At 35.9% G+C, this 13,889-nt stretch overlaps 1 long non-coding RNA gene across 1 annotated transcript in view; it reads right to left on the reverse strand.

Annotated features, from left to right (window-relative positions):
* The window catches only part of LOC125961988 (uncharacterized), an 82,077-nt gene that overhangs the window by 58,436 nt on the left and 9,752 nt on the right, over positions 1-13,889 (reverse strand). The window contains exon 2 of the long non-coding RNA XR_007473241.1: positions 11,168-11,256. This is a non-coding gene — a long non-coding RNA (uncharacterized LOC125961988). The remainder of the gene's footprint in view (positions 1-11,167; positions 11,257-13,889) is intronic.

Raw genomic sequence — 13,889 nt, forward strand, 5'->3', positions numbered from 1 at the left:
CTCAAATAAACAATCTAACCTTACACCTAAAGGAACTAGGGAAAGAAGAACAAACAAAACCCAAAGTTAGCAGAAGGAAATAAATCATAGAGATCAGAGCAGAAATAAATGAAATAGAAACAAAGAAAACAATACCAAAGATCAATAAAACTAAAAGCCAGTTATTTGAGAAGATAAACAAAGTTGATAAGCCTTTAGCCAGATTCATCAAGAAAAAGAGAGAGAGGACTGAAATCAATAAAATTAGAAATGAAAAAAGGAGAAGTTACAACAGAAACTGCAGAAATACAAAGCATCCTAAGAAACTACTACAAGCAACTCTATGCCAATAAAATGGACAACCTGGAAGAAATGGACAAATTCTTAGTAAGGTATAACCTTCCAAGACTGAACCAGGAAGAAACAGACAATATGAACAGACCAATCACAAGTAATGAAATTGAAACTGTGATTAAAAATCTTCCAACAAACAAAAGTCCAGGACCAGATGGCTTCACAGATGAATTCTATCAAACATTTAGAGAAGAGCTAACACCCAACCTTCTCAAACTCTTCCAAAAAATTGCAGAGAAAGGAACACTCCCAAACTCATTCTGTGAGGGCACCATCACCCTGATACCAAAACCAGACAAAGACACTACAAAAAAAGAAACTTACAGACCAGTATCACTGATGAATATAGATGCAAAAATACTCAACAAAAAACTAGCAAACAATCCAACAACACATTAAAAGGATCATACACCATGATCAATGGGATTTATCCCATGGATGCAAGGATTCTTCAATATATGCAAATTAATCAATGTGATACACCATATTAACAAATTGAAGAATAAAAACAATATGATCATCTCAATAGATGCAGAAAAAGCTTTTGGCAAAATTCAATACCTATTTTTGATAAAAACTCTCCAGAAAGTGGACATAGTGGGAACCTCTCTCAACATAATAAAGGCCATATACGACAAACCCACAGCAAACATCATTCTCAAAGGTGAAAACTGAAAGCATTTCCTTGAAGATCAGGAACAAGACAAGGATGTCCACTCTCACCACTATAATTCAACATAGTTTTGGAAGTCCTAGCCACGGCAATCAGAGGAGAAAAAGAAATAAAAGAATACAAATTGGAAAAGAAGAAGTAAAACTGTCACTGCAGATGACATGATACTATACATAGAGAATCCTAAAGATGCCACCAGAAAACTACTAGAGCTAATCAATGAATTTTGTAAAGTTGCAGGATACAAAATTAATGCACAGGAATCTCTTGCATTCCTATATACTAATGATGAAAAATCTGAAAGAGAAATTAAAGAAACACTCCCATTTACCATTGCATCAAAAAGAATAAAATACCTAGGAATAAACCTACCTAGGGAGACAAAAGACCTATATGCAGAAAACTATAAGACACTGATGAAAGAAATTAAAGATGATACCAACAGGGCTTCCGTGGTGGCGCAGTGGTTGAGAGTCCGCCTGCTGATGCAGGGGATGCGGGTCCGTGCCCCGGTCCGGGAGGATCCCACGTGCCGCGGAGCGGCTGGGCCCATGAGACATGGCCGCTGACCCTGCGCATCCGGAGCCTGTGCTCCGCAACGGGAGAAGCCACAGCAGTGAGAGGCCTGCGTACCGCCAAAAAAAAAAAAAAAAAAAAAAAAAAAAAGATGATACCAACAGATGGAGAGATATACCATGTTCTTGGATTGGAAGAATCAATACTGTGAAAATGACTATACTACCCAAAGCAATGTACAGATTCAATGTAATCCCTATCAAATTACCAGTGGCATTTTTTACAGAACTAGAACAAAATGTCTTAAAAAATTTGTATGGAGACACAAAAGACCCCGAATAGCCAAAGCAGTCTTGAGGGAAAAAAGTGGAGCTGGAGGAATCAGACTCGCTGACTTCAGACTATACTACATAGCTACAGTAATCTAGACAATATGGTACTGGCACAAAAACAGAAATACAGATCAATGGAACAAGATAGAAAGCCCAGAGATAAACCCATGCACCTATGGTCAGCTAATCTATGACAAAGGAGGCAAGGATATACAATGGAGAAAAGACAGTCTCTTCAATAAGTGGTGCTGGGAAAACTGGACAGCTACATATAAAAGAATGAAATTAGAAAACTCCCTAACACCACACACAAAAATAAACTCAAAATGGATTAGAGACCTAAATGTAAGACCGGACACTATAAAACTCTTAGAGGAAACCATAGGAAGAACACTCTTTGACATAAATCACAGCTGGATATTTTTTGATCCGCCTCCTAGAGTAATGGAAATAAAAACAGAAATAAACAAATGGGACCTAATGAAACTTCAAAGCTTTTGCACAGCAAGGAGACCATAAACAAGAAGAAAAGACAACCCTCAGAATGGCAGAAAATATTTGCAAACGAATCAATGGACAAAGGATTAATCTCCAAAATATATAAACAGCTCATATCATATCTGATAAAGGAGTAGTATCCAGAATATATAAATTATTCTTACAACTCAACTATAAAAAGAAAAATAACCCAAGTAAAAGATGGGCAAAAGATCTGGATAAACATTTCTCCAAAGTAGATATATAAATGACTGATAAGCACACAACAAGATGCTCAACATCATCAGCCATTAAGGAAATGCAAACTAAAACCACAATGAGATATCACTGCTCATTTACTAGGATGGCTGTAATCAAAAAGACAGACAATAACAAATGTTGGCAAGGACTTGGAGAAATTGGAGCATCCTCATACACTGCTGGTTGGAATGGAAAATTGTATAGCCAGTTTGGAAAATAGTCTGGCACTTCCTTAAAAGGTTAAATACAGAGTTACCATATGACTTAATAATAATTCCATCCCTGGATAAATACCCAAGAGAAAAAATATATATACATGCACACTAAAACTTATACATGAGTATTTATAGCAACATTAATCAAAATAACCAAAAAGAAACAAACCAAATGACCCTGAATTGATGAATAAATAAATAAAATGTGATATATCCATATGCTGGAATATTCAGCAATAAAAAGAAATGAGGTTGGGGCTGTGCAAAGATCCTGTAAGGGAAACTAAATAGAAGCAATGAATGAGATAAGAAGACCCAACCCTTGCAACCACCCTGGCAGCTCTAGGTCTCACTGGTCCCACTTTACATACAGGTAAACAGAAGCTCAAAGTGGTCATGTTACAAGACGCCATAGTAAAGCAGTGCCAGAATCTAAATCCTGGGTTCTCTGGGTTAGTCCATGTTTTTCCACCCCTATAGGATGATTCTAAAAATGTATATATTATTGTTATTATCATACCCATCTACTGTTTTGGCATGAGGTTTTTGGCCAGTAATTTACCATAACAGTTACATCACTGAGTTAAATTTCTCCCACTTGTGAAGAACACAAACAACACATAGCAGCAATCCCAATCAAAATTCTTAAATGATTAAATTGAGAACTTCTTTGGACTCATAAGGCTACCCATAGCAAGGCATGTTTCTTACGAAGTTCTGGAGATAGCACTGGGAAAGGGGCCTGAGAACAGCCCCAGAGAGGAAGCAGTTTCAGGTTTCCACTGTAGCCACAGATATGTAAATTTACTTCCTCCTCTCCTTTGCTGCTCAGTGCTTTTTAACTCCATGTTTGGTTTCACCAGTATTCTTCCTTCTGTCCTATCTTCCTGTTTCTCCACTTTAACCAGAGTACTATATACAGTTAAAGCAGCATATAAAATGACTTTAACTTCTGGAGTACAGGAGTATTTAAATCTAGGAAACATAATTTTAGCATAGTGATAATGATTTAAAAATAGAGGATTTCCCTGGTGGCGCAGTGGTTGAGAATCTGCCTGCCAATGCAGGGGATACGGGTTCGAGCCCTGGTCTGGGAAGATCCCACATGCCACGGAGCAACTGGGCCCGTGAGCCACAACTACTGAGCCTGCGCGTCTGGAGCCTGTGCTCCGCAACAAGAGAGGCCGCGACAGTGAGAGGCCTGCGCACCGCAATGAAGAGTGGCCCCCGCTTGCCACAACTAGAGAAAGCCCTCGCACAGAAACGAAGACCCAACACAGCCAAAAATAAATAATAAATTTTAAAATAGAAAGATTATATTGCAAAAAAACATATTTAAACTTTTAAAGCAGCAAACATTTATATTTGAGTCAAAAAATTTTTATCCAGAAATTCCTAAAATTGACACATCATTAATATAGATTTTTTTCACTCTTTTACAAAACTTAAGCCTAGATCCTTCATGAAGTGCTTTTTTTTAATTAAAAAAAAAATTTTTTATGTGAGCACTGCATTTTTTTTTAATGAAGTGCTTGTTTTAAAAATAAAGTCCTGACCTCTAGTGGCTACAATGAATTAATACCTAAATCTACTGAAGTCTTAACATCACAAAAAGGAGACAGCCAGACATGATAACCTCTCATCAATGTAACACAATAGGCAAAATACAAACTCATCTATGAAATATTTGTGAAAAAAAATCAAACTTGGATCTGTCTAGCCTCCAGGTCTAATCTAATAACCTGGTTAGAGGAAATAAAAAGGAGATAAACATGTTAAACAATATCAATCTAGAATGTCAGAAATTCTACCCCACAAAATGTCCAATCTTTTTTTATTTTTTTAACAAACAAAGGATGTGAAAAAATGGAGACAGAGCTTCATAGATTAAAAGTATCTTAGGGACTTCCCTGGTGGTCCAGTGGTTAAAACTCCCCACTTCCACTGCAAGGGGCATGAGTTCAATCCCTGGTCAGGGAACTAAAATCCCACATGCCGCAGGGCATGGCCAAAAAAGTAAATAAATAATTTTTTTTTTTTTAAGTATCTTAAGAGACATATTAGGCAAATGCAATTGTCGATCCTGTTTGGATCCTGATTTGAACAATTTTTTTTAATTGTGAAAACTAAGAAAATGTAAACAGTGTATCAGATGATATAATGGAATTATAGTTTACTTTTACAGTGTGATATTGATATTATGATTACTTTTTTTTTTTTTTTTTTTTTTTTGCGGTACGCGGGCCTCTCACTGTTGTGGCCTCTCCCGTTGCGGAGCACAGGCTCCAGACGCGCAGGCTCAGCGGCCATGGCTCACGGGCCCAGCCGCTCCGCGGCATGCGGGATCCTCCCGGACCGGGGCACGAACCTGTGTCTCCTGCATCGGCAGGCGGACTCTCAACCACTGCGCCACCAGGGAAGCCCTATGATTACTTTTTAAATGATCTCTTGGAAATACATAGTATTTACAATTGGAATTTTTTAAGTTTAAAGAAGAGAACTACAAGTAGAAGAAACTATAAATGTGAAGGCCTGGAGGCAGAAATGTGTTAAGATGAGATCAAAAAGGTCATGGAGGTGTGAGAAATAAAGGGTTTTGTAGGATTTTTAATGACTTTGGCTATGTGAAGTCATCAGAACACTTCTAGCAGAGGAGTGATATAATCACATTTAGATGTTTAAAAAAGGTCATTCTGTATGGAAAGCAGATGTCAACAGGCAACCAGTTAAGAAGCTATTACCATAATATAAAGAAAATGGTGGCTTGGACAGCATGGTAAGAAGTGGTCACATTCTGGTTATATTTCAAAAGCAGAACTGACAGGATTTACTGATGTCTAAATATGAGTGTGAGAAAATGAGAGAAGTTACAGACAGTTTCCATAGTTTCCTAGCCTGCGCTATTGGAAAGATGGAGTTGCCATTTACTGAGATGGGAAAGGTGGCAGGAGAAGACTTGGTGAATTTGAAGTTCAATTTTTACCATGTTTTTCCCCCAGTTTTATTGAGATATAATTGACATATAATACTGTATTAGTTTCAGGTGTACAACATAATTTGATATATTTTGAAATGATCACAGTAAGTCTAATTAATATCCATCACTTCACACAATTACATATATATATATACATTTATGGAGGGAAGGGGAGAGAGAAAGTGAAAGGGAGGGAGGGAGGGAGGGAGGGAGAGGGAGAGAGACACCCCCCACAACTTCTTTATCCATTCATCTGTGGATGGATGCTGAGATTGGTTCCATGTCTTGGCTATTGTAAATAATACTGCAGTAAACATGGGGGTGCAGATGTATCTTCAAAATAGTGGTTTTGTTTCCTTCAGATATATACCGAGAGTGGAACTGCTATATCATCCAGAACTATTTTTAATTTTGTCAGGAAACTTCATACTATTTTCCATAGTGGCTGCACCAATTTACATTCCCACCAACAGCACATGACAGTTCTCTTTTCTCCATATCCTCACCAACACTTGTTATCTGTTGTCTTTTTGATGATAGCCATTCGAACAAGTGTGAGGTGATCTCTCATTGTGGTTTTGATTTGCATTTCCCTGATGGTTAGTGATGATAAGCACTTTTGCATGTACCTGTTGGCCATTTGTATGTCTTCTTGGAAAAATGTCTATTCTATTCTTCTGCTGGTTTTTTAATAAGGTTGTTTTTTGCTACTGAGTTATATGAGTTATTTATATATTTTGGATATTAACTCTTTAACAGATATATGACTTTCAAATATTTTTTCCCATTCCATAGGTTGTCTTTTCATTTTGCTGATGGTTTTCTTTGCTATGCAGAACCTTCATAATTTGATGGAGCCCTACTTGTTTGTTTTTGCTTTTGTTGCCTTTGGTTTTAGTGTCAAATCCAAAAATTCATTGTCAAGCCCACTATAAAGGAGCTCACCTCATGTTTTCTTCTAAGGCTTTTATGGTTTTAGGTCTTACATTCAAGTCTTTAATCCATTTTGAGTTAATTTTTGTGTATGGTGTAAGATAGTGGGCCAGTTTCATTCTTTCACGTGTGGCTGCCCAGTTTTCCCAACACAATTTATTGAAGAGCCTGTTCTTTGCCTATTGTATATTCTTGGCTCCTTTGTTGTAAATTAATTGACCACATATGCATAGGTTTATTTCTGGGATCTCTATTCTGTTCCATTGATCTATGTGTCCTTTTTTATGCCAATACCATACTGTTTTGATTACTGTAGCTTTGTAATATTGATTGAAGTCAGGAAGTGTGATAACTCCAGTTTTGTTCTTCTTTCTCTAGACTGCTTTGGCCATTTGGGGTCTTTTGTGGTTCCAAACATATTTTAGGAGTTTTTTTTATTTCTGTGAAAAATGCCATTGGAATTTTGATAGGGATTGTAATAAATCTGTAGATCACTTTGGGTAGTATAGATACTTTAACAATACTAATTCTTCCAATCCACGAGCACAGAATATCTTTCCATTTATTTATGTCTTCAGTTTACTTCATCAATGTCTTATAGTTTTCAGTGTACAGATTTTCACCTCCTTGGTTAGATTTATTCCTAGGTATTTCATTCTTTTTGATGCAATTCTAAATGGAGTTATTTTCTCCATTTCTCTTCCTAATAGTCATTAGTGTATACAAATGCATTGATATTTGTATATTGGTTTTGTATCTTGCAAATTTACTGAATTTGATTATTAGTCCTAACAGTTTTTTGGTGACATCTTTAGGTCTTCTATATATGTCATCTGCAAATAGAGACAGTTTTACATCTTCCTTTCCAATTTGGATACCTTTTATTTATTTTCTTGTCTAGTTGCTCTATCTAGGAGTTCCAGTACTATATTGAACACAAGTGTCATGGGCATCTTTGTGTTGTTCCTGATCTTAGAGGAAAAGTTTTCAACTCTTCATCATTGATTATGATGTTAGCTGTGGGCTTGTCATATATGGCCCTTATTACATCAAGGTATGTTCCATCTACACCCAGTCTGTTGAGAGTTTTTATCATGAACGAATGTTGAATTTTGCAACATAATTTTTCTGCATTTATTGAGATGATCATATAGTTTTTATCCTTCATTTTGTCAATATGATTGATTGATTTGCAGATGTTGATCCATCCTGCATCCTAGGAATAAATCCTACTTGATCATGGTGTAAGATCCTTTTAATGTAATGTTGAATTGGTTTGCTAATATTGGGTTGAGGATTTTTGCATCTATGTTTACCAGTGAAAATTGACCTGTAATTTTCTTCTATCGTAGTGTCCTTGTCTGGCTTTGGTATTAGGATAGTGCTGACCTCATAAAATGAGTTTGAAAATGTCCTCTCCTCTTCTGTTTTTTGAAATAATTTGAGAATATTTGATATTACTTCCTTAATTGGTTAGTGGAATTCTGTGAAGCCATCTAGTCCTGAACTTTCATTTGTTGGGAGAGTTTTGATTTCTAATTCAATAACCTTACTAGCAATTTGTCTGTTCAGATTTTCTGTTTCCTCATGATTTAGTCTTTGTAGGTTGTATGTTTCTAGGAATTTATCCATTTCTTTTAGGTTGTCTAATTTGTTGGTATATAATTGTTCATAGTAATTTCTTATGATCCTTTGTATTTCTATGGTAACAGTTGCAAAGTATCCTCTTTCATTTCTTATTTGAGTCTCTTTTTTTCTTGGTGAGTCTAGAAAGGGTTGTCAACTGTGTTTATCTTTAAAGAAAAAAAGCAGCTCAATCTTTTCTATTCTCTTTTTTTAGTCTCTATTTCTACTCTTTTAAATTTATTTCCTTCCTTCTACTAAATTTGGGCTTAGATTTTTTTTTCTAGTCCTTTGAGGTGTACAGTTAGTTTTTTTAATCTGAGATCTTTCTTGCAACTTAATGTAGGTGTTTATTCCTATAAACTTACCTCTTACAACTGCTTGTGCTGTATCCCGTAAGTTTTGGTATGTTGTTTTTCCATTTGTCTCAAAATATTTTTTGATTGCCCTTTTGATTTCTTTGACCCATTGGTTATTCAGAAGCATGTTGTTTAATCTCCACATAAATTCTCCAGTTTTCTTCTTATAATTGATTTCTGATTTCATAAAAGATGCTTGATATGAGTTCAATCTCTTAAATGTATTAAGACTTATTTTGTGGCCAAACGTGATCTATCCTAGAGAATATTCCATGTGTGCTTGAGAAGAATGTGTATTCTGCTGCGTTGGGATGGAATGGTCTGTATATTTCTGTTAAGTTCATATTTCTGTATATGTTTGTTAAGTTCATCTGATATAACATGTAGTTTAGGACCAATGTTTCCATACTGATTTGCTATCTACAAGATCTATCCATTGTTGAAAGTGGGGTATTGAAATCCTCTACTATTACTGTATGGCTATCTATTTCTCTCTTCACGTCTGTTAATATTTGCTATATATAATTAGGTGCTCCCATGTTGGGTGTATATTTACAAATGTTATATTGTCTTGGAATGACCCCTTTTTCATTATATAATGACCTTCTTTGCCTATTATTAGACTGTGGCTTAAACTCTATTTTGTCTGTTTGTCTGATATAAATATAACTAAGCCTGTTTTTTTTTTTTTGGTGTCCATTTGCATGAAATATCTTTTTTTCATCCCTTCTCTTTCAGTCTGTACACATTCTTAAAGCTAAAGTGAAAGAGCATATACTTTTTAAAAATTCATTTAGCCATTCTATGTCTTTTGATTGAAGCAGTTTTTACCATGTTAAACTTGAAGCTTACTAGACAGATTTTCAAGAGGAGATGTGGATGAGTATGGAGTCCAGGGGAGTAATCTAGGCTGGAGACATAAGTATAGGAGTTGTGAAACTCTACCACTAACTCTCCTTTGCCTTTCTTAACTTCTCCAATTTCCTCACCTTTTAGGTAGGACCAAATGTAACTGCCATTTTTGTAGGTTAAAAATGGTAAAATATAGCAATTTCATACGGTTCAACCAAATATAAATGGAAAGATTCCTACCCTATTTCTTAAGGCAGTTAAAATGTTCAATGAGATTAACGTGTGAAAATTTACACAGTAAATGTTTAAAGTATTGTTATGAGAGAGCTTGTCTAGTTACAATTTAGAAGAAGCATTTTCATAACTCAGAATTCATTCTCATGCAACACACATTTTAAGATGATTTCAGGTTTTCTCTATGTGGAATCTGTTTAGGGAGGTCCCATGACTGGAGTTAAAGCATTTAGCAAATGTTTGAATGCTCTGTGCCAGCACAAAGCTCATCACCTGTTTGAGAAACTGCTCTTAGGTGATGCTGGAGAGATAAAGTCTGCCTAAACGTGCTTTTTATTTTTATATTTTTTATTTTATTTATTTTAAACCTGCTTTTTAAAATAATCCGGTCTAGACTTATCCAATCCTGGATCAATACCCCTAATTAGCATACCAAAAAGTGGTCCAGTCTTGACCCAGGACCTGCTAAAGTCAGTTTGAACTCCACTCAGTGCTGGATAACCTGGTTAGGCACTCTGTATCTAGCAGCAATACCTTAGTTTGGGTCATTTCTCTTATCTTTGTTAACTAACCATTTAGTCCCATGGTTTCCTTACAGTTCCTGGAATGTGTCAAGGATTTCCTCTCTCCCCTCTATTCATTTCCCCACCTTTCACTTGTGGGTTCACCCTCCTCACCTCCTTCAGATCTTTGCACACATGTTAATTACTCATGGAGTCTTTTGTTGACTATCCTTTTGTAAATCAAAACCACTCCACCTAGCTCCATCCAGAACTCCCTATCTCTTCTCCCTGATTTACTTTTTTTCTTCAGGGCACTTATCATCTGAGAAAGCAAAAATCCCTGAAATCTGGAAATTGGCCTGATATTCACAGCTAGGCCATGGTGTTCTCCTGTTGGCCATAAACAATCTCACAGAATGTCAACAACAGGCAAGGACACAATTATAAAATTGTCCCTGCTTTCTGACAACATGGAATCCAAAGAAAATCTCCACTTATTAGAACCTCCCCAAAGTTATCCAGCCAAGGCCTAAATCCTATAATAGCTTCTTTTTAATACCTTCTTACTGAGCTCCCCCACAGTTCCCTATGGTGATAGTTCTCCCTCACTGCAACAAGTAATAAACCCAAGTTGTTCAACTACAGGTGTGTTCCTGGTGATATTTGCCTGGAGGATACTGATACGTTTAACATATTATCTGTTCTTCTTACTTATTTTTTGGTTGTCTGTCTTTTCCCACTAGGATATATTTCTGTGAGAACATGGATTTTTGGCTATTTGGTCAGTATTAACATTGCCAGCAGCTAGAACCATGCCTGGTATATTACAGGCTCTCAATAAATAGTTCTTGAATGAATGAATGAACAGTAAGCACTCACATTTCAGTAGGCATTACAGATGCAAGCACGAAACAGAGCAAGTCCTTGAGATCTTCAGAGTTTGACTAGTACTGGTTCAGTAAGTTTGCCTGAGGAAAGGAAGAAAGCGGCAGAGAGAGAAAGTCAAATTCTGCACTGGGGCCTGCTGTGTAACTCTGTTTTCCATTCCTGCTTTCTTTTCCTTTGCTTTCTTTCTTTATCAGGATCATCCTTGGAAGAAAGTCAGACACACTCTCCTGAAACCAGTGCTGGCTAAAAGAAACTATGGTTTGACCTGTGCCAATGAGAACTGAAAATGTTATGGAATCTTCATGCCAAATCTATAAAACTTAACTCTTTATGGCCTCACTGAGACAATGCTTCAAGAATTAGAGATTCGTTCACTGTAATTTAGAAACCCCTCTTATGGTTCTCAGATTTCATGGCATGTAAGAATCCACTGAGGAGTTAGAAAAAGAGACTATTTTAGTCAAAACAAAATTGACTAAGTTTATAATAAAATGAATACCTTGAGCTTAAAGGCTTCAAAGATCTAAATTTACACGTCTACAATTTTAATAAATTGAATATTCATTAAAACACTGGCAACTATAAATAGGTTTTTTAAGCACAAAATTTTCCCTCAAGACAATTAGCAATACAAGTGACATTTCTCAGGGTTCTTTGCAAAGCCTTTTGCCTCTACAGCCAACACACATACTTCTCCTTTTCCTTGGTTTCAACTATCATCTTTATACCAATTATTAATAAATTAATCATTATGATTTAGGGAATCTCTTATAAGTGTGGTGACTTTCCCAACCTGGTTGGGGCTATGGAATTGTCCCAGGTAGGCTCCACCCAGGGGACAAAAGCATCCTTTAGCAATAACATTAGCCTGTTACCCTTTGATTGCAACAATGCTTATTTTGGGTAAACTTTTAAAAAGATATATAGGATCTAGATTTTTTTAAAGAGAACAATTTGTTCGAGGAAAATACTAATACAGTACTAGCTATTCCATTTGGTGCCAAAAGATGTTACTTGTACACAGGAAAACTCTCCGTGCATAATAGAAACAATTTAAATTGTTTTCAGCAAAAATTTTTGAGGCTCTAATTTGTAAGGACACCAGGAAATGCATTCTGGGTGATGATAGTATGAACACAACATGGTTCCCAACCTCAAGGGGCTTAAAATACCACAGAGAAACAGATGTGTGTTCAAATAAGTATATATAATGCATGGTACATACAATGAAAAGCCAGAATTACAAACTGTCAAAGCAAAAATTGCCCCCAACAGAGTTAAAAAGGTAAGGAAGACTTTACTCAAGGCTATCTAAATAGTTAAGAGAGATCAGAGCACAGTCTAAACTCAACTCTGCTGAAACAAATAATGGGAGAGTTGTTTTGGTGGTTTTTAAATATTTTTATTATAGGAAAATATACATAAAATTTACTATTGTAACCTATTTTAAATATACAATTCAGTGGCATTAAGTACATTCACAAATGTGCATCAGAATTACCTGTTTCCAGAACTTTTTAATTCCTCCAAAATGGAAACTCAATACACATTAACCAATAATTTCCCATTCTTCCCATCCCACAGTCCCTGATAAACTGTTCTACTTTCTGTCTCTATGAATTTAACTATTCTAGGTATCTCATTAGGTACAATCATACAATTAATTGTCCTTCTGTGTTTAGCTTATTTCATTTAGCATAATGTTTTCAAGGTTCATCCATCTTGTAACATGTGTCAGAATTTCATTCCCTTTTAAGGCTGAAAAATACTCTGTTGAATGTATACACCACAGTTTATGAATTTATCTGTTGATGGACATTGGGTTGTTTCCACCTTTTGACTATTGTAAATAATGTTACTATAAACACTGGGGTACAAATATCTGTTCAAGTCTCTGCTTTCAGTTCTTTGGGGAATATATCTAGAAGTGGAATTGCTGGATCACATGGTAATTCTATGTTGAACTTTCTGAGGAACGACCATACTGTTTTCCATAGCATCTGCACCATTTTACATGCTCGTCTGCAGTGTCCAAGGTTTCTGATTTCTCCACATCCTTGCCAATGCTTGTTATTTTGTGGGTTTTTTGGTATAGCCATCTCAAAGGATGTGACGTAGTATCTTACTGTGGTTTTTATTTGCATTTCCCTAATGACTGGTGATGTTGAGCATCTTTTCATATGCTTATTGTACATCTTTGGATAAATGTCTATTCAAGTCCTTTGCCCATGTATATTTCTCATCCTCTGAGGCACAGGCTAGTAAAACTACTCCCTCTTGGGAGGAAAGTACTTGTCCATATTAGGTAAATTATCCATCTCTCCAAGGGAGCCAAATAATAATGATTTTCAAAGGCCAAGTAATAATTCAGTGATGAGTAAAATTTTTCCACAGCAAGTAAGAGTTTAGAGTATTTATACATTCCCCCAAGCCTTTCAATTAGAAATATAGCAGATGGCCCAATAATTTGTTATTTCTAAACCTAAATGCATTTACCCAACATGTAGCTGATTATTAGCATTCATAACAATATTTATGACATGTGTGTTGGCTCTGTAGATGTACAACACATAGTCTTGATGACATTATTTAAAACTTTAAAATGTAGTATATTAGGATATGAACTTCTCAGTATTATACACACACACACACACACACACACACACACACACACACACACAGAGTAACAGTTGAATAATTACACATCACACAC

This window comes from Orcinus orca, chromosome 18 (assembly GCF_937001465.1).
Source record: "Orcinus orca chromosome 18, mOrcOrc1.1, whole genome shotgun sequence".
Lineage (NCBI taxonomy): Eukaryota > Metazoa > Chordata > Mammalia > Artiodactyla > Delphinidae > Orcinus > Orcinus orca.